General features: G+C 48.5%; 1 protein-coding gene and 2 pseudogenes across 1 annotated transcript in view; all 3 read left to right on the forward strand.

The window, feature by feature from the left end:
* Positions 1 to 766: 766 nt before the first annotated feature.
* Positions 767 to 26,604, forward strand: part of AGPAT3 (1-acylglycerol-3-phosphate O-acyltransferase 3) — an 80,840-nt gene continuing 55,002 nt past the window's right edge. The window contains exons 1-2 of the mRNA XM_090272100.1: positions 767 to 864; positions 18,248 to 18,310. The gene's annotated coding sequence lies outside the window, so the exon portion shown is untranslated. The remainder of the gene's footprint in view (positions 865 to 18,247; positions 18,311 to 26,604) is intronic.
* On the forward strand, positions 16,581 to 17,003 carry LOC150020614 (small ribosomal subunit protein uS8 pseudogene; annotated as a pseudogene).
* Positions 22,643 to 25,408, forward strand: LOC150020615 (large ribosomal subunit protein uL1-like; annotated as a pseudogene).

Genomic DNA, 26,604 nt, shown 5'->3' on the forward strand with positions numbered 1-26,604 from the left:
TGCATACTGGTGCCAACTCCAGGTCAGAGGGCACCACACACACGTGGGTCTGAAACTCGATCCTCCGGCGGAGCCAAGCCTCCCAGGGCTCCCCACCTTGCCACCACCCTCGCAGTGAACCTCAGACTACCACCTGGATTGGGGTGGGGGAACCTCACGCCCGGAAACACCCCCAGTGCCCTCAGGCAGTTCCCCCAGGGAGGTAGGGGGAGTCTAGGTGGGGTCGCAGGGCCCACGGTGCTGCCTTCCTGCCCCCGTCTGCCCGGACACCCCTCACCACGCTGTGCCCCTGGCTCTAAGTCCAGTGTCCCGCCTGTGCCCCCGCCCGCTCGCCTCCCCGCGCCCCTAATCAGGCCCCTCCACGGACCTCGCTAGTCCCATATCCCACGTGGCCCTCCTCCCGGATCCCGGATCCCGTAGTTCCTCCTGCCCGCGCGTCCGTTATAAGACCAGGCAGGTCCCTTTCCAGCCGGCGCCTGCCCTCCCCCGCCACCTGGTGCCCCTTGCCCCTCCACGGCTCCCCTGTTCCTACCGCGTACCCCCCAGTCCTCTACGTCCCCTTGCGTGCTCCCCTGCCCCCCCCCGCGTGTCCCCCGTTCCCCCCCGCGGCGTGTCGCGTGTCTCCCCCCCCCACCCCCGCGTGTCCCCCGCCCCGCGCGCCGGCGGAACTGTGGGATCGGCGCGCACAGGAAGTGTCGGGGCGGCGCGGCCGAGGGCGGAGGGCGGCGGGCCGGGAGGGGGGATGGGGGCCGGGGGCGGCGGGCGCCTCACTCGCTGAGGCCCGACGCAGGGCCGGGCGCCCAGGGCCGGAGCGCAGGCCGAAGCGGCCCGGAGCAACGCCGGGGCCACGCGTGCGACGAGCAGGTGAGCGGCGCGGCTGCTGCGGAGGTCGGGTCCCCACTCACCCGCCCGAGGTCGGCCCCCAGCCCCGCCGCCTGAGGTCGCCCCCTCCCGACCCGGGCCCAGCCGCAGTGGGCCAGCTGCGCGACATGGGGCGTGGAGCCTGCGGGAGAATGGGGCTGGGGGGGTCTGCGGCCCGGGTCCCCCCCCACGCCCCAACTCCAGCTCCACGTCCACGGTCCTCCCCCGGGCCTGGTACAGCCGAGGCCCAGGCTACTTTCCCACCTGCCCGGCTCTGGCCGCTGCAGCCGGGTGTGCTGGGCCCAGGGAGGGGGCACCCCAGGAGGGCCTGGAGGCTGGTCAGAGGGCGCGCCACCCACTTCCTTCACCCCGGACTTTGCGGGGTGGAGGCTATGCTCCATCGCGGATGCCACGCGGCCCCCATTCCCGTGTGGGGGAAGCTGGTGACTGGGGATCCGCGGGGCGTCCCCCTCCTCCCCGACCCAGCACGCGGCGCCCCGGGTTGGTTTCGCTCTTTGCGGACTGGCCCGGGGAGGGCTGCAGGTGCACTGCGAGGGCGGGGTGCGCTGAGTTTTCGTCCTGGCCAAAGGCTGACTATGAATTTCCACCCTTCCAGTCCGGTGGTGGGCCCATGGTCCCAGAGCCCTGGGGAGGAAGCCACCTCCACCCCGGGACCACCCAGAGCACCTGAGAGCCTTTGATCCCCAGATCCTCAGGACAGGAGGGTTACTAGCAGTTGATGCTACTACCTTGAAAAATTGTGCAGTTAAAAAAAAAAAAAAACTTTGAGAGAAGTTCAGTGAAATAGGACAAATGCTTTATTAATAAATGGCTTCCCAGACCTTTTCTTTTTAAGCATAATGTTAAGTCTTGCCTAAGAGAATACTTGAGCAGTTGGGTGTCTTGTCATAGGAAATATGATCTATGAGAAGGAAAATGGAGGGCTGTTGGCCTTGAGAAAGACTGGAACGGGAAGTGGCCACCTACATTAAAAGTGAAAATCATCCCAGGAGAGCCCAGGTCCATGGCTGGCGCCCAGTGCTTATGGGCAGAGTGGTTGCATCTAACCCAGAAGGTCCCCTACGTGTTAAATTACAGCTCTGCAGGCTGGTGCTGCTCACTTAGAGATTGCTAATCAACATTCGTTTAAAAGCTTCAGAAGAGGTCTCGGTCAGATTCTGAATGTTCTCTCATTTGATCATTTGCTTTCTCTTCCCTGCCCCCTATTTTGTCCCCCCCACCCCCAAAATTTCATAGTTAGCCTGTTACAATTCACGTCTGTATCCATTTCTTGGTGACTCTCAGATATTGTCTTGATTACATTGTTTAAAAAAGAAGCTACGTGTGATTGACATTCAGCATGCACAGGGCCTCTCCTTGGCCTTGGAAAGTGTAGGTGCCTTAACGTTTTGAACCAGACTTCATCTTCTTGGCCGTAACCTCTGTTCAGCCCACCCGCGGGGGCCCTACCTGGGCATCTCTGCCGAGAAGTCTGCATCTTAGCGGTAGGCTGAAGAGTTTGCAAGAGCAGGGTTCACGTCAGCATTGTGGATGGTGAAGAAGGGCTCAGGAGGGGTCCTTGAATTGCAGAGTCTTGGTTCTAGAAGTTGCCTTGGGGAGGGGTGGTGTGGCCCTGGGGCCACTTACTTGCAGCGATCCTCCCTGTGTCTGGTACACACATGGGCATGCCCGGGCTGTGGAGGTAAACCAGAAGTTGTTTTATTGTGGAAGTTAGAAAAAGAGCATCCACCAAAGGAACCGTTTTTACTCCTACTTCCCCATGAACTAGTGGCTGGACCTGATAACGCTGGGTTAGCCCTTGACATGTGTTATCTCTGATGATCAGACCTTGGCCTTGTTAAAGTGGTCTGCGAAAACAGTGAGGTTCAGTTACCTGCTGAAGGTCGGGTCACAGATCAGCGTGGCCAGAATTTAAACGAATCTGCACGGACTCCCATCTTCTCAGTCCCATCAGTGGCTAGAAGTCGGTCAACTTGTTTCTGAGTCTATCAGAGGTAGGAGGGAAATGTTGGAATCCTTGCTAACAGGAGAAATGAAAAACAGATGTTGCGTTTGAGAGGAGCAAAATGTACTGGGGTTTTGAAAGGGAGGGTCCGGGTAATTTGTCCAGTCACATTTGACCCTGAAACATTCACCTCCCATTGACTTTCAGCCTGACTTAATGGGAGACCTGAGAAGGGGCTGGCCCCCCACTCTTAACAGTTAGCCCCTTGTCACTGTCAGAATGCACCTGTGGCAAAAGCAATGGCTTCTGCTCCCATCCTTGTCTTCCCTCTCTGGCCTTGTCAAAAACTAATATTTTACTGTTACAAATTGTAGCTGATTGATGTTGAGAGAGCAAAGCGTTGGGCGGACTGGATACATTTGTCTGTTTTCTTTTTGAACATTGTATAACTGAGATCTTTATTGCTTAGTCTTCTCATTAAGAAAATTTACTGTTACAGCAAATTTTGTAAGACGGTTACTAAGAAATTTCATGGGCTTTACTGTGGTAAATTATTCTTTGGTCAACCAAAGAATGCTTGAAGTTTTAAATGAACTGTTTCAAATTGTAAAGCAAGAGGACTGTGACTTGATCTGTGGTTCCTAAAACTACTTAATGATAATTTAAAAATTAATCCTAAATTACTAATTTTAAAATACTGCACTTGAGGCAAATGCATTAGGGGCTCATCCTCTGATAGTCTTTCATCTAGTCATTTAGAAGAATTTGCTGTGTTTGATTATCTCTGTCAGGCAAGGGGCCAGAGACTGGAACACTGATAACCTTGGTAGCCGTCTGTGTGTTTATCTGGAGGTGGGAGTGGAGCCGAGGGGAGGGGAAAGTTGGCCAAGTGAGGGCCCAAGTGTCTAAGTGGCCCTGGGTTCTCTGGTTACCCTGGCCGTGCCTTTTCCCCAGGAGCCAAAAGGGTTGCAGAGACGTGTTAGGTGCCAGTGTCACCACATTGGAAGAAATGCATGTCCTTGAACATGTGACATGCAGAATTCTTCCTGGCCAAGTGCTTTGCATCACAGAGGACTAAAAGCCGAAGCTGGGCGCTGATGTGGGAGCAACGCGCAGCAGCGAGAGACCTGTCCCCAGGTGACACAGGAGGCTGTGCATCATCCATGCGGAGCACCTGGATTCCTCCTGGAAAGTGGTGGGGGGTGACATCGGTCATAAAGAACAGCAGTGATGGAGTCTAGCCTGAGCCGTAGTGAAAGTCGCTGCCAGGAGGCCCTTGCCCAGGTCCGTGGCTTGCAGTGACCTGCTCCTCGGTGGCTGAAAACCAGGCAAGAGGCTGGGTTCAAGAGCGCCGCAGGTGGAGGCTTTCTCTCTTCATCATGTCGTGTGCGGACCTGAAAACTTTCTAAATATGTGCCGCCATGAAATGTGTCCCCTCCTGTGTAACTTAGGCTTTGTGTATTGTTTTCATAACAACAGCTGCAATTCTCGCATCTCTGTCAGGCGTTTTATGTGCTTGTTTTGTTGTTTCACTCCCAGAACAACCTGTAAAGACAGAAATGTTGCCCCACTACACAGATGGGGAAGCTGAGGTCAGGGAGCTTGGCCAGGGTCGTTTAGGGAGCACGTGATGAATGTAGATTACAAACAAAGGTCTGATTGAATCTAAATCTCCTTGATGCTCAAAAAACTCAGTATATGAAAAACCTACATTTTAGAAACAGAGACTGAGTGCCTGGCCTCACAGAAGTACTCATTTACAGACTTCCCACTGGTGGAGGGCTGCCCTTAGTGGGTGGGGGTCAGAAACACCTGTCTGAGATGATAGAAACAGACATGTGCCAGATGTTGCATCGAGAAGAATAGAAATTCAGTTTATGCAAATTCGTTGTGCTCAGCTTTTCATTAGATACTAGGTGGGACTAACACACAGAGCCGTCCATTGCCCCTTCACATAAAGAGTGTGCTGATGCCGGCACATCAGAGAATTGAAACTCTCCCTAGATTGCTTTGTAATCTAGACTGTTGTCCCAGTCTAATTGGAGCAATTGATTGAATGAATGAAGAAATGTACCTTTTATTAGGAAGATGCACATAATCCTTATGTTCAGAGAGAAATCACTCAATTGGTAGACTTAGCAAAATATCGTCCAATAACAGTAATTTTTGCCAAATAAGACGGCACTCGAATTTTGTTACGTGAAGACTGCCTCGGTGTGGGTTCTTCAGGAGGCGGATGTCAAGGTGAGAAGGGCCAGGAGTTTTACTGGGAGTCTGGTGTGGAGGCCGCAGGGAGAGGGCCTGCCTGTTCTTGTCCTTCGCTTTTCTGTGCGAGTGTTAAGATCAGCTTGTCAAGTTTCATGAAAAATTGTGTCAGCATTTTGATTGAAATTGCATTGACTCTATAGATCCATTTGGGGGGGACTTTTCATCCTTATGCTGTTCAGTCTTCCTGCTGTAAACAGGATGATGTATGTCTTCATGAATGAAGGTCTTCTTAAATGACTTGTATTAGGCTCTATAATATTCCACATTTTGTCTTAGACTCACGATTAAATTTATTCCCAGGCACCCTTATTATTTTTGTTGCTTTTGTAAGTGGTGCCTTAAAATTTTATTTATTTGTTTATTAAAGATTTTTATTTATTTATTTTTAGAGAGAGGGGAAAGGAGGGAGAAGGAGAGGGAGAGAAACATCAATGTGTGGTTGCCTCTTGCTTGCCCCCAACTAGGGACTTGGCTCACAACCCAGGCATGTGCCCTGACTGGGAATCGAACTGGTGACCCTTTGGTTGGCAGGCTGGTGCTCAATCTGCTGAGCTACTACACCAGCAAGGGTTTTAAAATTTATTTTTAATTGAAAACTTTTCTAATTCCTTGTTTGTGTTGTGCAGAAAGGCACTTGATTTTGGATATCGATTTTATAACCAGTCACCTTACCAGTCTTTATTTCTTATAATTGATTTGTACGTTTCTGGGATTTTCTGTGTAGACATCCATATTGTCTGGGAATGGTGGTGGCTTTGTTTCATCCTTGTGCCTTTAATGCCTTTCCTTCCCATTTGACTGCCTGGGTCTTTAGGATGATGTTGAATGGAAGCATGACAGGACATTCTTGTCTTGTTCACCACTTTGAGGTAATGATGCTGTAGTTTCTCCTTGCTGTGCTGGTATACACACAGGTGTTTGGTTTGGAATGGTCCCATTGCTTCTCTCTGGAAATGGATGGAAAGAAAAAATAAAGAGATTAAAAACCTACCTCCATTGATCATCAGGGACATGCCAAAATACAGCCCCAGGGTGGTGCCAGCTTGCCCACCAGGGGGCTGAAGTGTAAGCCTGCCTTAGCCCAGTGCTTCAGAGACCCAGTGGCTGGATCTGGAGAAGAGGCCATCTTGCGAGCAGGCCTGACCTGGAGTGCGCATCAGGACCCAGGGCGGGATGGCTGTATCCTAGAGAAGAAAAATGTGGTCCACAAGGTCTATCCAGGAAAAGTCCAGCCATTATTAATATAATGAGAACAGTTTGTGCAACATCCATGTAACCTGGCAGCCAAGGGGAGTGGCCTGGAATGCGCGTGCATGAACGATGATGACTTCACTGTACTAGTCAGTGGGGGTGGTAGACACGTTGAGTGAGCGTGTGTACTGTGTGGTCATTGCATTCAAATTGACTGAGGGAGTAGAGCAACGAATCTACATCAAACCTTGTATTAAGCTTCAGCTTTCCTCCGCGAAAACTATTCAGATGATTCAGAAGGCCGCAGCTGTGGGCAACTGGCAACTGGCAGCTTCATCGCCACAATGTGCCCACTCTTGCGTCATGTCTTGTGCAGAGTTTTTTGTCAAAACATCAAATCACCCAGGTGACTCAGCCCCAGATTTGGTGCCCTGTGATTTCTGGCTTTTCCCAAAACTGAAAAAGAATCACCTTTGAAAGGGAAGAGATTTCAGACCATGGATGAGATTCAGAAAAATATGACGGGGCAGCTTCCGGCAATTGGGAGGACCGTGTGAGGGCCCAAGGTGCCTACTTTGAAGGACACTGAGGCATTATTGTCTTATGTACAATGCTTCTTATATCTTCTTCAATAAATGTCTCTAGTTTTCATATTACATGGCTGGATACCTCCTGGACAGACCTCAAATTTTATTACTTCAAATAAGATTTGGACGAAGTAGCTGCAACCACAGACAGATATTTGTGGATCTTACAGGTGTACTGAGCAAAGGGTGTGGGGCACAGATGTGCGTACGGCCTGATCCGTGGATACGAAGCACAGAAGCAGGCAAAACTAGGTTGTGCTGCCCTGGGTCAGAGGGTGGCCCTGGGGGTGCAATGGGGTTGGGAAGGGAGCACACAGGGCCTACTAGTGGCACTGGGAGCCACTAGATCCAGGAGTTGGTTACTTGGGTGTGTTTGGCTTGTAAAAGTTTAAGCTCCACACGTAAGGTGTGTGCCCTTTTCTATGTGTAAATTATACTTAAAACTTTTGAAAAAAGTCAGAGACAGTGATAGACACAGCAGACAGGCAGGAATCCAGCGTCTGTGTCATCAACATTGTGAACCACACACGCACAATCAGCAAACCCAAGCAGTGTGGCCGACGGCGATTTAGGCCGATGCCTCGGGAGGCTCTGTTCAGGCAGAAGAGCTGACTGGGTGCAGACAGGCCCCATGCCACCTGGAACGTTGACCCAGATAGAGAGACCCCTTCTAGCAAATGCGGGTGGCTGAGAGGTGGTCACCCCTCAAGGAAAGAAAAGCAGGTGGCCGGTGACTCTTCCACAGCATGTCAAATACTGGTCACACCCGAAAGCATCTCAGGAAAGAAAGTGGAGCCACAGACTTTGCGTCTGGCCAGGCAGGCCTTCAGTGCCACCCGAGCTCAGGGAATAGGTTGGTAAGAATTCTTCTGGGGACCGTCTAAGGCATGAGTGTCAGTCAACCACTAGATGACAGTGAGTCTAGCGACATGCCGGCGGTGACAGGCAGCAGGGCTTCACTGCAGAGCACAAGTGCCAGGAAGGTGGCAAAGGGCTCTGAATGTGGCAGATGCTGTCCAAAGGATACAAATGACATGAGAGTGGAGTGGACGAGAGAGTGGGGAGTGGAAGGGGCCTGGCTGTGTGGCTGGGCCTCGGGGCAGACAGACTGCGCGGTGGCAGTCAGCATGTTTCCGGGCTTCCTGAAACAGAAAGAGAAAAAGAAAGTCGCAGTCTTTTAAAACCTTGTCTTGGAGGTGACCTTCCATTACTTGTGCTGTGCTCTTTTTGTTAGAAGCCTGTCAGGAATTACACGGGTGTGTGTGTGTGTGTGTGTGTGTGTGTGTCCCATGAGTGATCTCAGAGCTGCCTGCTGCCCTGTCCATTGCGTTATGTGGTCAGCTCCTACACCTAACGTGAAGGTCCCCATTTCATTCCTAAAGCTGCTCTTGCCTTTCTTTTCCCTCGAATCATCTCAGCAGAGGGTTATCTGTTCTATTTCTGTTTGCAGAGCCCACTTCTAGTTTCGTGAACCAGCTCCGTGCTCACTGTTCTCTGTGTCCCTTGCTGTATTGCTTTCTGTGCTCCCCGAGTTTATCCTGTTGATCTCTCTCTGGGTTATTGAATTGAAAGTTTAACTTCTTTTTTGTTTTTTCCAAGGATAGTTCCTTACTTGTCAGCCTTCATTTCTATCATGAGCCTTTAAAGGTGTAACTGCCCTTCTTGGTTCTGCTGAACAGGGAGCCCAGCCCGTACATTTTGGTATAGAGCAATTTCATTGTGCACGTCTCAGCATTTAGAATTTCCTGATGTTCTTCTGTGACCTGTGAGGCCTGTAAACGAGTGGAGGTTTTAGGTTAATTTTTAACTTCAGCTGCCTTCTGGGCACAGGGCATGATCTGTGTGGCATTGACTCTTTTTGAGACTTGAGTTATATCACATCACTGTCTCCTGGCTTCATTCTATTGCTTTCAGGGAGTCAGTTGTCGTCAGTCCTTCCTGGGTTGATAGTATGTTTTCTCTCTGGCTGTTTTTATAGTCTTTTTACCCATGGTGTTCTTCAGTTTTGCTGTGGCGTCTCTAGGGTGCATTTCTTTTAATTTAAAAAAAGAACTTCCCTGAGGACATTTTAAAAACATTGCTTTTAGAGGGAGAAGAAGGGAGAGAGAGAAACATTGATGAGAGAAAGAAGCATCTATTGGTTGCTCTCTGTACATGCCCAGACTGTGAATTGGTGCTCGAACTGGGGATCGTACGTATCTGGACCTGTGCCCGGACCAGAGGTCAGACCTACAACCTAGGTATGTGCCCTGACTGGGAATTGAACCCTCAACCTTTCAGTTATAGGACAATGCTCTAACCACGTGAGCCACACAGGCTTGGGCTAGAGTGCGTTACTCTTATTTATCTTGCTTTAGATTCAATATGCTTCCTGAGGATAAAGGTTTGGGTCTGTCAGGAGTCCTGGAAAACTTTCAGCCACTATTTTGTTGACTTTTGCTCCTACCTTCGGCTGGACTTACACCACCCTCCAATTCTCTCAAACCCTTGTTCGTGTTGTTTAGTCATTTTCTGCTGCTTTCTTGGTAATTTTTTTGGCTTTCTCTTCCATTCCAGTTTTCCAGCCCTATCTTCATCTCTGTCTAATCTGGCATTTAACCTGCTCATTCAGCTTTTCATTTCAATGATTATATTTTTCATTCTTAAAAGTTCTCTTTGGTTCTTACCAAATCTACTTTTTCTTTTGCTTCATGTTCTTTTCTTTGCATACACTTAAATTTCCTCTTTTATCTCTAAATATATATTTTTTATATTCTGCAACTAAGGATACCAAAATAATAATACCAAACATAATACCGAAGTCTAAATTTCTTGAGGGTTGACTTCCATTGTTTGTTCTGCTGTCACTCCCTGAAGTGATTTTGGATTGTGGATTCTATATTTGGGGAGCTTTGAGTGTAGATTCCTGCAAGGTGCATGGAGCAAAGTCTCCCTGGAGAGTCTCTGCTTCTTTGAAGAGCCCAGGAGTGGGATTGAGCTGGAACCATTTTAGGTTAATTTTCTGGACTCACAAAGGGGACTTATAAAGATGCAATTGACAGAGAAGGAAAATGACCCCCCAATAAAACCCCAAGATTGAAGAAATTGCTAATGGTTGGGTGAATCTATACAAATCCTGGTGGATAGAGCAATAATGGAAGTTGAAGGCATGTCGTAGACTTAGGCCTCAGTGACTTAGTGACTGACTAACTTAGGGGAAATATCCTGGCCTAAAACTGCCTTGTGGAAGAGAAATGTGATGCTCAGGGGTCCAAAGCTGAGAAGACCCTCGCACGCCCAGCACATCAGTATCAATTGCTTTAACCAACTTGGGACACAATTGCAAAATGTGTCTCAGATTTTGTCCTCAATGAACTTAACTTTCTGTTGACTTCTCTCTCATCCGCACAACAGATGATTTCTGCTGTCTTAGAATAGGCAGACTCAGTCACTATTTAAAGAGTTTCCTTCAAATAACTTTCTTTTGTAGCTGAAAAACTACCATATGTATGCAATATGTGGTATATAGCAGTAATAAAAAAACATGCTTTTTTTTGCCTTTTTAAAACTGTTGTTCTTTTACAGTTGTCCCAATTTCCCCCCTGTTGCTCTCCCCTGCCCCTCCCCCTGTTCCCACAGTCAGTCCCCACCCCGTTGTCCATGTCCATGGGTCATTTATACTAGTTCCTGACTAGACCCTTCCCCTTCTTTCCCCTCTTCTCCCCCTCCCACTTCCCTCTGGTCGCCGTCAGTCTGTTCCTTGTTTCCATGCCTCTGGTTCTGTTTTGCTGGTTTGTTTGTTTTGTTTATTAGGTTCCTGTATTAGGTGATATCATACGGTATTTGTCTTTCGCCACCTGGCTTATTTCACTTAGCGTAATACTCCCCAGTTCCACCCTTGCTGTCGCAAAAGGTAGGAGTTCCTTCTTTCTTTCTGCTGTATAGAATTCCATCATGTAAATATACCAGTTTTTTAATCCACTCATCCACTGAGGGGCACTTAGGCTGTTTCTAGCACTTGGCTATTGTAAATAGCGTTGCAATGAACACAGGGGTGCATAGGTTCTTTAGAACCGAGGTTTCAGGATTCTTCGGGTATAATCCTAGCAGTGGACTCACTAGATCAAAAGGCAGTTCTAATTTTAGTTTTTTGAAGAAATTCCACACTGTTTTCCACAGTGGCTGCACCAGTCTGCATTCCCACCAACAACGCACAAGGGTTCCCCTTCTCCACCTCCTCGCCAGCACTTGTTATTTGTTGATTTGTTGATGATGGCTATTCTGACCGGTGTAAAGTGCTATCTCATTGTGGTTTTAATTTGCATCTCTCTGATGGCTAGTGATGTTGAGCAACCTTTCATAAGTCTATGGGCCTTCTGTATGTCCTTGGAGAAGTGCCTACTCGGGGCCTTTGCCCATTTTTTAATTGGATTGTTTGTCTTCCTGGTGTTGAGTTGTATGAGTTCTTTATATATTTTGGAGATCAAACCCTTGTCTGAGGTATCATTGGCAAATATGTTTTCCCATATGGTCAGTTCCCTTTTCATTTTGCTGTTTTTTTCAGCCGTGCAGAAGCTTTTGAATTTGATGTAGTTCCATTTGTTTATTCTTTCCTTTATTTCCCTTGCCCTAGGAGATGTATTAGCAAAAATAATGCTGCATGGGCTATCTGAAATTTTCCTGCCTATGTTTTCCTCTAGGACTTTTATGGTGTCATGGCGTATGTTTAAGTCTTTTATCCATTTTTAGTTTATTCTGGGGTGTGGTGTAAATTGATGGTCTAGTTTCATTTTTTTGCATGTCCCTATCCAGTTCTCCCAACCCCATTTGTTGAAGAGGCTGTTTTTGTTCCATTTTATGCTCCTGCCCCCTTTGTCAAATATTAGTTGGCCGTAGAGACCTGGGCTTAGTTCTGGGCTCTCTATTCGGTCCCATTGATCTATGTGTCTGTTCTGATGCCAGTACGAGGCTGTTTTGATTACAGTGGCCTTGTAGTATAGTTTGATATCAGGTGTTGTGATCCTGCCTACTTGGTTTTTCTTTCTCAAGAGTGTGATTTCTTAAAAAGGTGATCAGTAGTAAGAAGTTCAAGAGTATGATTTGGGGGCGAAGATGATTAGCACATCTTAGCATGTCAAACTTCAAAACTAGGAAATACATGTGAAAGAAATGATGATTAGGCACCCAAAGGTGTTATTCTTGGGGCTCTGTCCGAGATTGTCTTCTTGCTGGTGGCCTCCGATCCCCCCTTGTATTTTATTCCCTGTGGGGTGGTGCTCCCAAGCCTCCGTCTCCTCTTGGCTCTGATTCCTAAACCCCAGGCCCACACGTTCCACTGCATCTTTTTTCACACCAGGCACCCCGGTCTCAGCAGGCCGTTTCCTGCCCTTTCCCCTGGCAACCACAAGCCTTCCTCCCATCTTCCTGTCTCCTGCAGCGAAGTCACTGTCCACTGTTATCTAAGTCAGACCCCTGGGACCTGCCTGGGACCCTCTGTCCTCTGTGTCCCCCACCCTCACCCCTGTTCAGTCACTGGTTGAATCTCACTGATTCCACTTCCCAGGTCATGTGTTTATATCCCGCCACCCCTGGTCCCTAGACAGGCAGCACTTGGTGATTCCAGTCCCTGCTGAAGGCCTCTGTGCCCCAGTCCTGTTCCCATCAAATGTATCCCCTGCGGTGAATCTGAAGTTGTATTTCAATAGCCCAAATTTGGTCCCTGCCACCCCCTGCTCTAATGCCCTGTGGTTATGCCCCCCAGATGCCTTCCTTGTCCTCACGGCCCCTGCTCCCGCAGCTCCCAGGGTTCAGACTCCTCCCCTGAGCTGTGTCCGCCTTGGACCTTGGCACCCCTTTCTCTGGGACACTCTTTCCCTCTTTGCTGGGTGAATTCCCGCTCATCCTCCAACTCTGCTGCCCCTTTGCTGGGAGGCATCTTCCTGTCCTGTGTGTGAGTGAGGACGCCCACATGTGCACACGTGCTGTTTAACACAGAGACACACTCACTTCTTGCATGCTGTCTCTGCGGCTCGCTTGCTTCAGTTCATGGCGCACAGCTGACCTTTGCCACTTTCCCTCATTCCTCGGCGAAGGCCATGAAGGTGGCCCTTGGCTCCATGTGTGGTGGAAGGTGTAGGCAGCCGGCCCGGCTGATGGGCACTGAAGCTCTCGCCATCCCTGTTATCAGTAGGGTAGCCATCCTTGTACGGTGTGGCTCTGGTCAGCCTCTTGAGGACAGTTCTGCGGGTAGGTTGCTGAGCAGGGGGCCTGCGCGTTGGGTGGGCTTTAGATCCACGTTGCTAGCTTGCCGGGTCATGCAGTTCCCACTCACCCCGGTGGCACTGGAAAGAATGACACTCTTCTAGCTGCTCAACAGTTTGTTTTTCATTTCCGTGTACCTTCTCATTTTGAAATCCAGCATGCTAGGATGTCATGTCGCTGCATGTCACTGGGAAACAGGACAGTGGCATCATCGATTCTGTGAAGATCAACGGGGAAAACAGAGGGCAGGCGACTGAGCTGTCCTCTGTGGAGGCGCCGGGGTACGCCATAGGCTCCGGCGGGCGACTCCCCTTCTCTGGGCCGTAGCCTCCGCTCCTCGTCCCATTTCCCCTGGAGCCTGTGGGGGCTGCAAAGGCCACGCGTGGAAGTGCTCTGTGCAGGGGCGTGCTCACGTGACGCACCTCGTGCGTGTCGGGGAAGGGGTGGCGAGGGGACGTCACATGGGGCGGTGTGTGGTGAGTCCCAGCCGGTCTGCCCCCGGACAGCGCCACTTAGAAACAAGCGGCTCAGGCCTGCAAGCGCCACCGTGAGGGGAGCACTCTGCACAGGTCTGTCCCGAAACTGGCCCGGAGCCCTTGGACACCGGACAGGGGCCCCTCTTGCTTCTCACGCTGCTGCGGGCTCTCCTGGTCTCCCCTCGGGTGCAGACGAAGGAGAGCGTGGTTTTGTCCGTCCCCGCTCTTCCTTGTTCTGGAGGAAGCATGGGGGCATTGCAGCCAAGCGTCTCGTGGTGTCCAGGGCGGCTCTGGGCCACAGCAGTGGCTGGAGTACTGGTGTCAGCTCTGCCACCCGCCCGCACCCGCACAGGGTGTCGGCCTGTCTTCACCGTACGGTGCTGCGTTTCTGTGCCAGCTTTGGGTTTGCCTTGTTGCTGAATCATTTCATGGCTCAGCATCTCTGAGAGTAGCATCTCTTCTTCCCAGTAAAGCCACCAGTCTAGGTGTTGAGTTCACTTTGGTGGCACTTGGGTGGCTGATTGACAGGAACAGGTAAGTCCCCTTGTCCTTCTGGTTTCACGTCCTTTATTCTGGGTGTGAGGGCTGTGTCTGGGGGTACCTGGAAGAAAGCTATGCTTGGGACTGTGCAGAGTGTGACTTCAGGTCCAGGCTCCTGGTGACGTGGGCCTGTCTCACTGTTCTGTCTGGGGGGCTGATGGGCTTAGAGAGGGCAATCTTTCCTTCTCAGCCACTTGGTTTATTGCCATCTGTGTGTGGGGGATGGGGCCACATATCTGTCCATGGCCTTTTGAAAATTAGTTTTAAAATTTGCCATCACATTTAGGGTAGGACAGGTTTATTTAACAGCAATGATTTTGCCAATTACTCTTTTTATTCCCACTCCCATATACCCACCAAATAATGACAGAGGCATGTAGGTGGCGAGAGGCCCCCGGGCAGCCCCTGAGCGCAGCGGAGTCAGTGGCAAAGGTGGTGCTGGTCCCCTGAGCGTTTCAGATCAGCTTTATTTGACATGGTATTTAACTTGACACATGTGACAAGTAGTATGTTAACTGCACGTAGCAAGAAAGATTTGTTACCAGGCCGCTGGCTTGAGGACAGAAATGGCCCTTCCTAATGGGGCGGGGGCACTTGAGCATGGGGGAGAGAGACAGAGATACACACACAAAGAAAGACAGGCTAGACTGATCGAGAGACAGAATGTAAATAAGAGAGGGGCTTCTTATAAATAAGAACTATTTTTAGGAAAAAAAGAGAATTGAAAAGACAGTGTGGATAATTACTATTGTTTGTACTTGATCATTCATTGATCATTTATACTTACTTCTAGAAAGGGTTCAGTTTCTTCTCCTTCTGAAATGTACAGAAGAAATAGAAAATTTGGAAGTTTTTAATAATGTCATTTAAAAAAATTTTGTAACTTGTCATTATATTATATTTCCAGGAATTGGTTAGCTTCTTCTTTTTTTTTTTAATTAAGAAATATGAAAACAAATAAATTATTGAATCCCCCTACCTACCAGCCAATGGAAGAATTAACCACTATAGAATTATTTGAAGCCAAAGAGTTGGTGAAACTAAAAACTTCTAAAATTCTTAACTTGTAAATGGAAAAGGGAGATGGGAGGAAAATAACGCTCAGAGGGTGTGTCATGTCCGAGCTGCGCTGTCCCGTGGGGAGCCACGCGCTGTGGCAGGTGGTTTGGGTTAGAGGTGACACACGGGATGTCATGGAGCCTGGAAAGAGTGTGAGACATCCCCTCAGCATGGCCTTATACTGATGAGATGTTGAAATGACCGTATTCTGAATATGATGGGTTAGTGAAATGTGTTATTAAACTGTGTTTGCCTGTTTCTTTTCACTCGCTCGCGTGGTCGCCAGAGAGTTTAAAGTTGCAGATGTGCTTGTGTCCGTGACTCGCTTCACGCTCCCACCGGATGGGACTGTTGCGATTCCACGTGGCCCCGTCAAGGAGGTGCTCTGTGACCTTGGGCACGTCCCCCACCTTCTCTCCACTTTTATCCAACATGGTGCTAGAAAAGTAAGACAAGAAAAAGGAAAAAAAGACAACACAATGGGAAACAGAAGTGAAACAGTCTATTCACAGATGTAGAAAATCCTAAGAAATCTGCAATAAGCTACTATAACTAATAGGTGAGTTTAGTGACTTTACAGGACACAGGTCAATATAACTAAATTAATCTTATTTCTATATACTAGCACTGGATAATTAAAATATGTAATAAACACCATTTATAATAGCATAGAAAATATGGGATTCTTAGGGATAAATATAACCAAAAAAATGTGCCAAGAGAAATTAAAGAAGACCTATGTAAATAGGGAGCTATACTATATTAATGAACTGGAAGACCCAATGTTACTAATATGCCAATTCTGCCAAAACTGACATGTAGATTTAGCACAATCACAATCATAATCCTGACAAGGTTTTATTTAAGTATGTTTTATTGTTACAGTAGTCCCAGATTTTTTCCCTTTACTCCCCTCTGCCCAGTACCCCTCTTCCGTCCAGCAATCCCACACCCCTTAGTTCATGGCCATGGGTCATGCATATAAGTTCTTTGGCTTTACCCTTTCCTATATTATTCTTAACTTCCCCCTGACAAGGTTTTTATTTATTTATTTATTTATTTGTTTGTTTGTTTATTTATTTATTTATTTTTAGAGAGAGGGTAAAGGAGAAAGAGAGGGAGAGAAGCATCACTGTGTGGTTGCCTCTCAGTCACACCCCCAACTGGGGACCTGACGTGTAACCTAGTAATGTGCCCTGACTGGGAATTGAACCAGCGACACTTGGCTCGCAGGCCAATGCTCAATCCACTGAGCCACAGCAGCCAGGGCTTGACAAGATTTTAAAAGAAATTTACATGCTTATTCTAAAGTTTACATGGAAATCTAAAGACCTAGAACAGCCAGAATAATTTTGAAGAGACAAACAAAAGACCTGGTTTTAAGACTCGCTCATGCTTTCTGCCATCTTTCTGCTCCTCCACGTTGGTGCGGTGCATGTCCTGGCTGATGCTTGCAGGAGTATCAACAATGCTGAAAAGAGAGGCAAACTCCAGGTTCTTAACAGGCCGTGCTCCAAAGTCATTGTCCAGTTTCTCACTGTGATGATGAAGCATGGTTATAGCGGCGAATTTGAAAGTATTGATGACCACAGAGCTGGGAAAATTGTTGTGAACCTTACGGGCTGGTTGAACAAGTGTGGAACAGTCAGCCCCAGATTTGATGTGCAGCTCCAAGATCCAGAAAAATGGCAGAGCAACCTGCTTCCGTCCCGTTAGTTCGGTTTCATTGTACTGACAACCTCAGTAGGCAGCAGGGACCACAAAGAAGCAAGACAGAAACACACAGGAGGGAAAGTTCTGGGATTCTTTTTCTAGGGGTGTAATACATATGTGCAAATAAAATGCCTCAATGGGAAAAAAAAAAAAAAAAAGACTTTCTCTGTTGCTTCAGTAATCTAGACATTGTGGAAAAGGTATGTCTGGAGTGGAATGATTCTAGAAACAAACCCACACATTTGTAGTCAATCGGTTTCCAACAAAAGTGCCAGTGTAATTCAAGGAGGAAATGATAATATTTTCAACAAGTGCTGCTAGGATTATTGGACACCCATATGCAAAAACAATGAACCTTTGTTCTACTTCTTCCTACTTTATAAAAATTCTCTCAAAATGGTCCACAAACACAAATGTGAAAGCTAAAACTCTAAGATTTATAGACGAAAAATGTGATATGTATGTACAATGGAATATGGTTCAGCCTTAAAAACAAATATACTTACAATATAGATGAACCTGGGGGACATCACACTGAGTGAAATAAGCAAGTCCCAAAAGGTCACAGAGACAGAAGTAGGCGGGTGGGCGCCAGGAGCTGGAGGGGGGACGGGAAGCAAGTGTTTAATGGGGACAGAGTCTCAGTTTGGGAAGATGGAAAGTTCTGAAAATGATGGTGGTGATGGTCACACTATGGTCTGACTGTGTTTAATGCCACTGAGCTGTGCACTAAGAAATGGATAAAATGGTGACTTTTATGTATATTTTACCACAATTTAAAACAAAATCAAGGACTAAAAGGGCCAGCGGACTTTGGGGTTCTGCTTTGGTAATCGCAACCTGAGGCCCTGCAGGGGGGGGTGGGGGGGTGGCGGACTGCCTGTCCCTGTCAGGGTGGGGGGAGCTCCTGGGGTCCTGGGAGGGAGGGAGAGTGCAAATGAGGTCAGTGGAGCTGCTGCCCTGCGAAGGGCAGAGCCTGGCTTCAGAGGGTCAGAGGCCCGGGGGCCGTTCTGTTCCGCACGGCGCACAGCGCACGGTGCTCGGCAGGAGGAGCCCACCTTCAGCTGCTCCCGACCCTGTGGGGAGGTTGAAGTGGCTTTGTGGTCCCTCCTGGGGTGTGTTCATTTGTGAGCCATCTGTGGGGCCTCCTTACCGGGCATTGGGAAGTAACAGCTCGGCAAGGCCCTGTCCAGGCCACGTCCCTGGTGTTTGCTGAAGGGAGGGGAATGGTCAGTGCATGGGGAAATACAGTTCATCCATAGTGTCAGTTTCCCTGACACGCAGGGGTGTGGTCACCGTGTGTTTTCCTGCGTATAAGTACATGTGTTTGTGCCTTTCACTTCCAGGCCTTCAAGGTGGAAACCTCTAAGGACGGTTGCTTCCACTAGCCGTGCCGACCCCGGGCCTCGGTAAGTGGGGAGAAGGAGACGTTTGACCTTGAGTGGCATGCGTGCGCATGTGTACATGTGTGCATGCATGCACATGTGTGTGCCTGTGTGTTTCTGTTCCCTGGAGCAGCCCTGGAGTGGATCTTGCCCCATGATGTGGACCTCGCTCTTGCTGGCAGACACATAAGTCCGTCTGCCTTGAGAGCCAGGATCACTGAGCTAGTTTTAATGACATTGAAGGGACCTTGTGGGGCATAGTTGGGCCTAGTGCATGTTGACTGATTTTCTTAAAGGGGTATATACTTTGAAGTTTTCTTATAACCCCCGGATATTTATTAGTTCCCATTAATCCAAAACCCAAATGCAAAAGTTCAGGGATATGGTCTCCCCTTCTGTTCTTTCCTGGAGGGATGAGCCGGGGGGCCAGGCTAAAGATGCTGCTGGGTCCCAGGGTGTCCAGGAGGATGCAGCAGTGGGTGTCACCCCAGCAGAGCTGGACGTGGCTTTTGTTAGCAGACGCCAAAGTCCGAGAGTCTCTTTAAGATGGGTGTAGCTATCCAGTTCCGATGTCCAGGGATGACGTGTGACCCCGAGGTCTGTGTGCATGTTTGCCAGGAGGAGGGCCCGGTCAGCCATGGGGCGTGGGGCGGTCAGCGCCTGTAGGGCGCTCCCCTGGGAGCCGTGTGATAACCAGCAGCTCTGGTGGAGAGCACTGAATGAGGGTGGGGATGAGCACCTAGCTCAATCAGACCTGAGGGCTCTGTCCTCAGGCCCATCTCACAGAGTGGCCTCCTATAACTCTGGCCCCCTTTTCTGTCCTCCGTGTCCTGGCTCTGGACACTTCAGGACCCTCCTTTTAGGGTTCATGCTGACCACCTCCCTTCTGTGCCCACACTCATTCTCGGGATCTATTACTATTAGGTTCCTGTATATTAATCATGCTCTGACCAGATGGCCGCCTGCCACTTTTTCTTGGGGCCTGGAATCATCCCTTTTAAAGTGCCTTCTGTGAGGAGCGGGTCCCAGCCACCATGTCTGGGAGTTTGCACGTTTAACTCACAGTTGCCAGTTCTCAGGCAAGCAATTTAAGCTCCTGTGTAATAATTCCAACAAACAGTGGGCTGATAGCTACTATTTGGTAAAAACAAACAACTTTTGGGTTATGAGTAGGATTGATACCACTCGATGCCAAATCTCACACTTTTTATATTTATAGTCATGACTTGTTTGAAACAATGTTGCTGAAATATGTGAACTGAGCCCTGCCTTAGTACTGCCTTAGTTTTCAAATTAAAATCACTCTGTTTAGTGTCACTTTAGAATTCTGTATTTTCTTATGAATGCCTATTCGGTAACTGTTAACATAAATGTGTTACAAGGGGAAGTTTCCAGTACTCTAAGCTCTCACCTCCAACATTCGGAATCAAAGTTTCCTTGTTTTGTTTGCTCATTATTGATTTAATAGACCGCTTACGGTTTCAGCTGTTAAATTGTTGCAATGGCAAGCTACTAATGTGTGCAAAAGAAAATCACAGTTACATTGTATCCTAGGGTTGAGCTCTCAATGCATTCCTTTTTTTTCGGGTCTTATCCCCTGGCAGTGGCAGGAGGCTGCTTGGGGCGGAGGGGATTCTCTCTCCCAGGGCTGCCAGGGGGCTGGAGTCCAGGGCACAGCCTGCAGGTGGCACCACTGTGTCATCTGTGAGAGGCACATTGCGTTGGGCCCAGCAGGCACACGTGCTCTACCACGGTTTGTTTCTGGGGAGAGCGGCTTAGGGCCGCTGGTCACCAGCCGGACCTCTCCCAGAAAGATAGCATTTGGGGAGGCTGGACATGGTACGCAGTCTGGCAGTCTGGTTTCCCTGGCTTTGGGGGATGGAGCCCTCACTGTTCTGTAACAGTTGAGGGCTGGGAAGAAGGAGGGGGAAAAAGGAATGGCGAGTTGGAGACATTGTTCTTTTTAGGACTAGTAACAGCCACAGGGCGATCCCTAGATCAGACTGATAACTGAGCATCCGGTGACGTGAACTCACATTCACACAACAAACCACCTTCAGTTATACATGCACAACTAACCTCTTGGCAGAGGCAGGAAAGAGACAGCAAAACCGACCAGCAGCGCCCCTCTCCCGGAAAGCTACTAATCATCAGTACTGAAATAGAGCAAAACACTCATTTATGGCTTGAACTGGTGCCTCTCGAAGGAAGATGTCCAAACGCCTAGGGAACATCTGAAAAGGTGTGCAGCTTAGTCATCAGGTAAATGAAAATCTGAGGCCACAGATGTGGCGTCTGTGTGGCACCAGAATGGCTAAAATGGGAAGAACAGATGGTGGGGAACTCACACATTGTGGTGGCTCTAACTTGGTCCAGTCACTTTGGAAAACCATGATGATGATGATGATGATGATGATGATGATGATGATGATGCATGTGGGCTCTGGGCTGAGCACTTTTGGAATCCCTCGTTGTTTAATTCTCTTCTAATCTTTGTGGAGAAAATCTTATTATTTGTGTTTGTCAGATGAGGACGTAGGCTCAGGGTAAGCATTTAACTGTGCTTATACCCCAAGGGGCCACTCTGGGCTTCAGAGGCCCTCCGTTGTGTGGTGCTGGGGGCATCCATTCTGTCCCTGCCAGATCCTGGTGCCCTGGCAGACACTGTGCCATCTTGCCATGTGCCAGCCAGCCCACCAGCAGGGAGCAGCTCTGCCCAGGGGCGGGAGGACCTCAGCTGGGAAGAGTTCATCTGCGGACTCACAGGGCTCTGGGACCTGCATGCTCCTGGGACTCCGCTCAGCACGGCCTCTCAGGCGGCCAGCATGTGGGTCCCTGTGCTCGTGACCCCTTCACTGGCAAATGATGGGACAGATCATCGCTCCTGTGTTACTGTTACTGTGATTTCAGCTCATACTTGTTTTCCACTAACTCTTCTTACAAGTTTTAAGATGACTTTAAGGTTTTCCTTAGTCTTCCTTAGGTACTAACATTGGAACTGGGCCTGTCCCATGTTCTTATTTCACGGGCTCCTCTCTCCTCCCTCCAGCCATGTTCAGGAGCCTGGCTTCCCACCTCCCTGGCTGGCTGTGGTCTTTGTTTCCAGAGCTTTCAGGCTGGCCATGGACCTTGCTCTGTGCAGCAGGAAAGAGTGATGGGGTGGGGAGCAGGGCACCTCTCTCCTCCGGGGAGTATGAGGGTGGAGAGAGAGTCCCAGGGAGACCAGGACTCAGAGCCTTCAGGAGACCCAGATCACTGGCTGAGGAAGGGGCACCTGGTATGGGATGTGTTGGTCTCTCATGAGTAAGACAGGCAGCATCCCCCTACGGCCAGGATCCCACTGCTTTGTGAGTTCTAGAATGAGAGGAAGTCCAAGGACGTAAGGTAGACAGGGTCCATACTCACAGCCTCTTTCTGCAGAACCAGGGTTGGGTCCGCAGCAGCAGAGGGCGTTTGTGCCAGACAGAGGCCAGGCTGCCCAGTCCTGCACTTCTGCCGCCATGTGGGCTGTGAGCCTCAGGGCAGGGCCTGGTTGGGCGGGGGTGGGGGTGGGGAGGCTGGTGTGTGTGCCGCCGCTGCATGCCTGGCATCCCGGGCGGCTGTGTTTGAGCTTCTAATTGCTCCCTAAACCTGGGACAAAGGGCTTGGACTTCGGCAGGCCAGCTTGTGTCTAGAGAATGCACACCTTCTTCAGTGTAAGCTTTTTTCCTTAAAGAACACCCATCTTATCAGTGTTCAGGGTAACTAGTTAAGCTGTCATAACCGTCATCCAGACAAAAGGTTCAGGTTTAATGAGCAAGCAAGATAATGTCTTTCTTAATGTTTAAATTTTAATTATAAAAGTGATATGTGCTTATAAAAATGAAATGCAGAACCAAAGTTAATAAATAATCAAAATTTTGTTCTTTAGTTCTTCCCAGATTCCACTCTTTTTCCTGGAGGGAATGTCTTTCAATGGTTTGTGGGTTATCCTTCCAGAGCCTGTAGAAACACAACTAAGGACAGACATAAATGCACAGAACCTCTAAAGACGTACTTACGTCATAATGCACATCTGGGCAACTTGATGTAATGTGTCTGAAAGGCTTTTTGTAATAGTTCTACCTCATTGTTTATGCATGTCCTAAAGAGCATGCATGGATATACATGTCTGTACACACCTGTGGTGTAAGACACATGCGTGTGATAGTCTGTCCCGGGGCACAGCTCTCTGCTGATCCCTTTATGAGGACCAGAGTGTGCTTCCAGGACCAGAAGACTTGGCAAGGTGGTGCAACTGGCATAGTTGTTCCCATACCGAGGGGGTGGCTGGGATTGGGTGACACCTTGGAGACAGTGTCTGTGAAGAGGGTGATGATGGCCCTGGTGGCACTTCAGTGTAAGTGCCCTCTGGCCCGGGTGCTTGACCCCTGGATGGCGGACTTTGCCTCCTGCTGCTGTGGACCCCACTGTCCCTTTCTGTCTCTGCCCAGTGCTGTTGGTGAGTGGGCAGGGGTGCCAGGCATCTTCTCATGGACAGTGGCCTGGACCAGGTTCCTTTCCCAGGGAGGAGCTCCTGGTTCACACGTCTTTTTTTGGGTCACGTGTGAGCATTGGCAGAGCTGCCTTTGTCCACGCACCTAACACGTAGGCACAGCAGAGGCCCCGAGTCAGGCCGCCATCTTGTCTCACAGATAGCGCGAGCCTGGCAGCTCCTCATCTCCTGGGGACTAGAACTAAACATTGAAGTGCGCCTCTGGAGTGGCCGTGCCTGGGAGCACCAGAACCCTGTGGGCTGTCGGTCTGGCTTGCACCAAGGGGCTCTGGTTGGAACAGGACTGTGGAGAAGGTCACCAGGGCCACATCACACGCAGCCCGAGCTGTCTTAGCCGCCCTCTTGACTCAGCTCTTGGCATTGCCTGAGCTTTCCCCTCACTCGCTTCCGTGTGAATTGCATCCTGGAAACACCAGGGCCGAGCTGGGGGGATGGTCCAGCTCACGTGGTCCCGCCCAGTTATAAAAGGAGAGAGCAAGCAGGCCTGGCACATGAGTAAGTGTCACGCACGTGTGGCCCCTTCTCATTTTTAGTGCCACTTGGCTCTCTCCCTTGTCCCCCCTCTCCCCCCAGTGAACGTCTGTCCAGGAAGCGTGCTGGCGGCCGGCAGACCCAGAGGAGGGAAGGCGGCTGCTGTGGGTGGGGTGGGGCTCCTTTGTATTCTACCCGCAAGCTCATGCAGCTCTTCTGTTTCCTGAAACGTGCCTCAGGGGCTTGGATGTCCCGTGTAGATGATCACATCATCTATGGATGACAAAAGCTGTGTAATCCTTAGTTCTCTCATTCTTTACTTGTCTTATCACGTTGGCAGCAGGAAGTCCTCAATGGTGAGATGGCAGCCTCGAGGGCCACGTCCTTGATCATGAGTGGGGCTGAACTTCCTCGTCTGCCATTCCTAAATCCAGTGAAACGGTCCTGTTTTCTTCTTTTTCCTCTTATTGCCAATCATTAGATTAATTGATTTTCTAGAGTAAACTGTTTCTGTGTCCTGGTATAATATAAACCTAAGTTAGTCATCATTAATTGTTTTTTAACTGCACAGCTAGAGTCAGTCTGCTTGTATATATCTATTGTATTTCCTCTATATTGTTGCCTGCTTGATTCAGGAGTGGGCATTCTGAGTTGTTCCTGCTGCTTCCTGGAATGCCTCCAGCATTTCTCGTTCAGGAAATGCTGACTTTGGGGCTGGCGATTGTCACCTTACAGGGGAGTCTATAGTGGGTGTGTCACCATCAGGGGACGCATATAATGAGCATCTATAATCTTTTAAATTGCCTCTACTTTATGGAGTATTTTTATCAGGAAGTGAGGTTTAATTTTGTCAAATTACCTGACCAGCGTTCTTTGTGAAGAAATATAATGGATTTTATTATTATTATTATTTTATTTATTTATTTATTTTTTACCCTAAACCATCCTTGTAGTAGTCATGGAACAATGTATTTGCTGTCTTTTTAATGTGCTGTTTCATTCTGTTTGCTAAGTTTTAAAGAAATTTTTGTATTTATGTTCATAAGTAAAGAGCAGTGGTTCTCAAACCTTTGGTCTTTTTACACTCTTACAAAATTATTGAGGACCCCAGAGAGCTTTCGGTTTTGTATTATATCTATTGTGGTTCTCAGCTGCGGGTGCCAGGAGATTTTTTCGGTTGATACAACTGGTGATGGTGGTGGTGGGGGGGTTGTTCCCGGCCTCCACTGGGTAGAAGCCAGGGACGCTGCTGCACATTCCATGGTGCACAGGACAGCCCCCACCACAAAGTGTCTGGCCCAAAATGTCAGCAGTGCCATGATCGAGAGTCCCTGCTGTTGATATATATAGTATTTTAGAAATTAGAAAAATGAGAACATTAAAAATACTTAATAATTTACGTAAAATAGCAGCAGTAGCTCTTTTTCGTTTTTTCTGGGGTGAGGAACCGTGAGCAGCGGCCTCCCAGTGGCAACACCCTGTACAAGGCGGTGCAGGAAGTCCTGCTGGGGAGCCAGTGCCAGTGCAGGAAGGTTTGGGAGAGGGTGGAGCTGCAGGTCAGCTTGAAGAACTGTGACCCTCGGCAGGACAAGTGCTCCTCTGCACCGTCAGGCTGAAGTCCACCCCCACCCCAAGTTCCCCGGTGAGGTCTACAGGACCAGCCAGCAGCACTGTGATGAGGCTGAGGCCGCAGACATCCCCCGCGTGGACATCGAGGCGCCGAAGAAACTCAATACGAATAAGAAACTGGCCAGGAAGTATGATGCCTTTTTGGCTTCAAAGTCTCTGATCAAGCAGATGCCACGCATCCTGGGCCCAGGACTGAATGAGGCTGGCAGGTTCCCTTCCTTGCTGACCCACAGTGGGAACATGGCGGCCAAAGTCGAAGTGAAATCCACAATCAAGTTCCAGATGAAGAAGGTGCTGTGTCTGGTGATGACTGTGTGGAGATGACAGATGATGAGCTTGTGTACAACATTCTCTTAGCTGTCAATTTCCTGGAGTCATTGCCCAGAAAGAACTGGCAGAACGTCCAGGCTTTACACATCAAGAGCCCCGGCGCCTGTGCTAAGACACAGCTTAACAAACCATACTGCTACCACTAAAAAATAAAAATAAAATAAAACAGCAGCAATAGACCCATTACATGTTAACATAAAAAACACTTTTTATAAAGAAAACTATATTTTTCAAAACTAAATAGAATGTAGTGAAGACAGTGACATTGTTGAATATTCTGTTTAATGTCTGACCTGATGGGAGACAGCTGAATGGTCTGCTTCTGCACTGGTTGAGGTATCTAAAGGAACTTCTGCTTCACCCAGCACACACCTGGGGAGCAGAGGGCTCCCAGGTCCCCTGATGGGGTCCACGCAGCACACCCGAGAACTTCTTTATTCATTCTCACACTGTGGACTTAATGTCACGCTTGCTTTGTGAAAGGCATTTGGAAGTTTTCCTTCTCCGTGTTCTGGAAAAGGTTAAACAGTGAAGATAATCTGTTCTTATAGGATTGGCGTAACTCTCTTGAGAAATCATTTGGGCTTGGGTTTGGTCTCTTTCATTAGCTAGGACAGATATCTCTTTTAATTCTATAAAAATAGGTCTTTTCAGATTTTCCGTCTTTCCTGTGTTCATTTTTTTGGTAATTTTTTTTCTCCTAGAATAGTATCCACTTCATCCAGGTTTTCAAATTTATTTGCATAGAGATGTGCAATCATTTCCATGATTAAAAAAAAAAAAAGGTTTTCTTTTGATGGTTATTCCTTCTTAGGCATTTTATTCTCCTTTTTCTGGATTACTTTTTTTACTGCTGTAGGTGACTTCTCTGTTTTGTTGATTTTTTAAAAAGAAAACATCTTTTAAAAATGTATTTATTAATTAGAATGTTGTTTTCAAATTCATTGTATTTTGTTTTTACCTTTATTAATTCCTTCAGTTAGTTTGTAATTTTCTTCTTTTTGTATTGGAGGCTTAACTCTCTCATTTCCATGCATTCATCCCTAAAGATTGTAAGTATTTAATGTAGTAAATTTTCCTCTGAGCACTGCTATGGTTTTTGTTACATCTTCTAGAAATTTTGCAGGTTTGGTTTCTACTTCCCCTGGAGAGGAATGTTTACATTTCAAGGAGGGGGACTTTTTCTGTTTTCTAATTTTGTTATGAATTTCTAGATAATATTGTTTGTATTATCATAACTCTGAATTTTGTTCAAAATGTCTTTGTTGCTTAATATATGGATGCTGTTTGTGGCTGTTTCTCTGAGAGGCTGGGAGAAGGTACGCCCCTTCTAATCGAGTGCCAGTTGGCTGGC

Source organism: Furipterus horrens, unplaced genomic scaffold (genome assembly GCF_987537825.1).
Source record: "Furipterus horrens unplaced genomic scaffold, mFurHor1.1.pri manual_scaffold_1, whole genome shotgun sequence".
NCBI classification, from domain to species: domain Eukaryota; kingdom Metazoa; phylum Chordata; class Mammalia; order Chiroptera; family Furipteridae; genus Furipterus; species Furipterus horrens.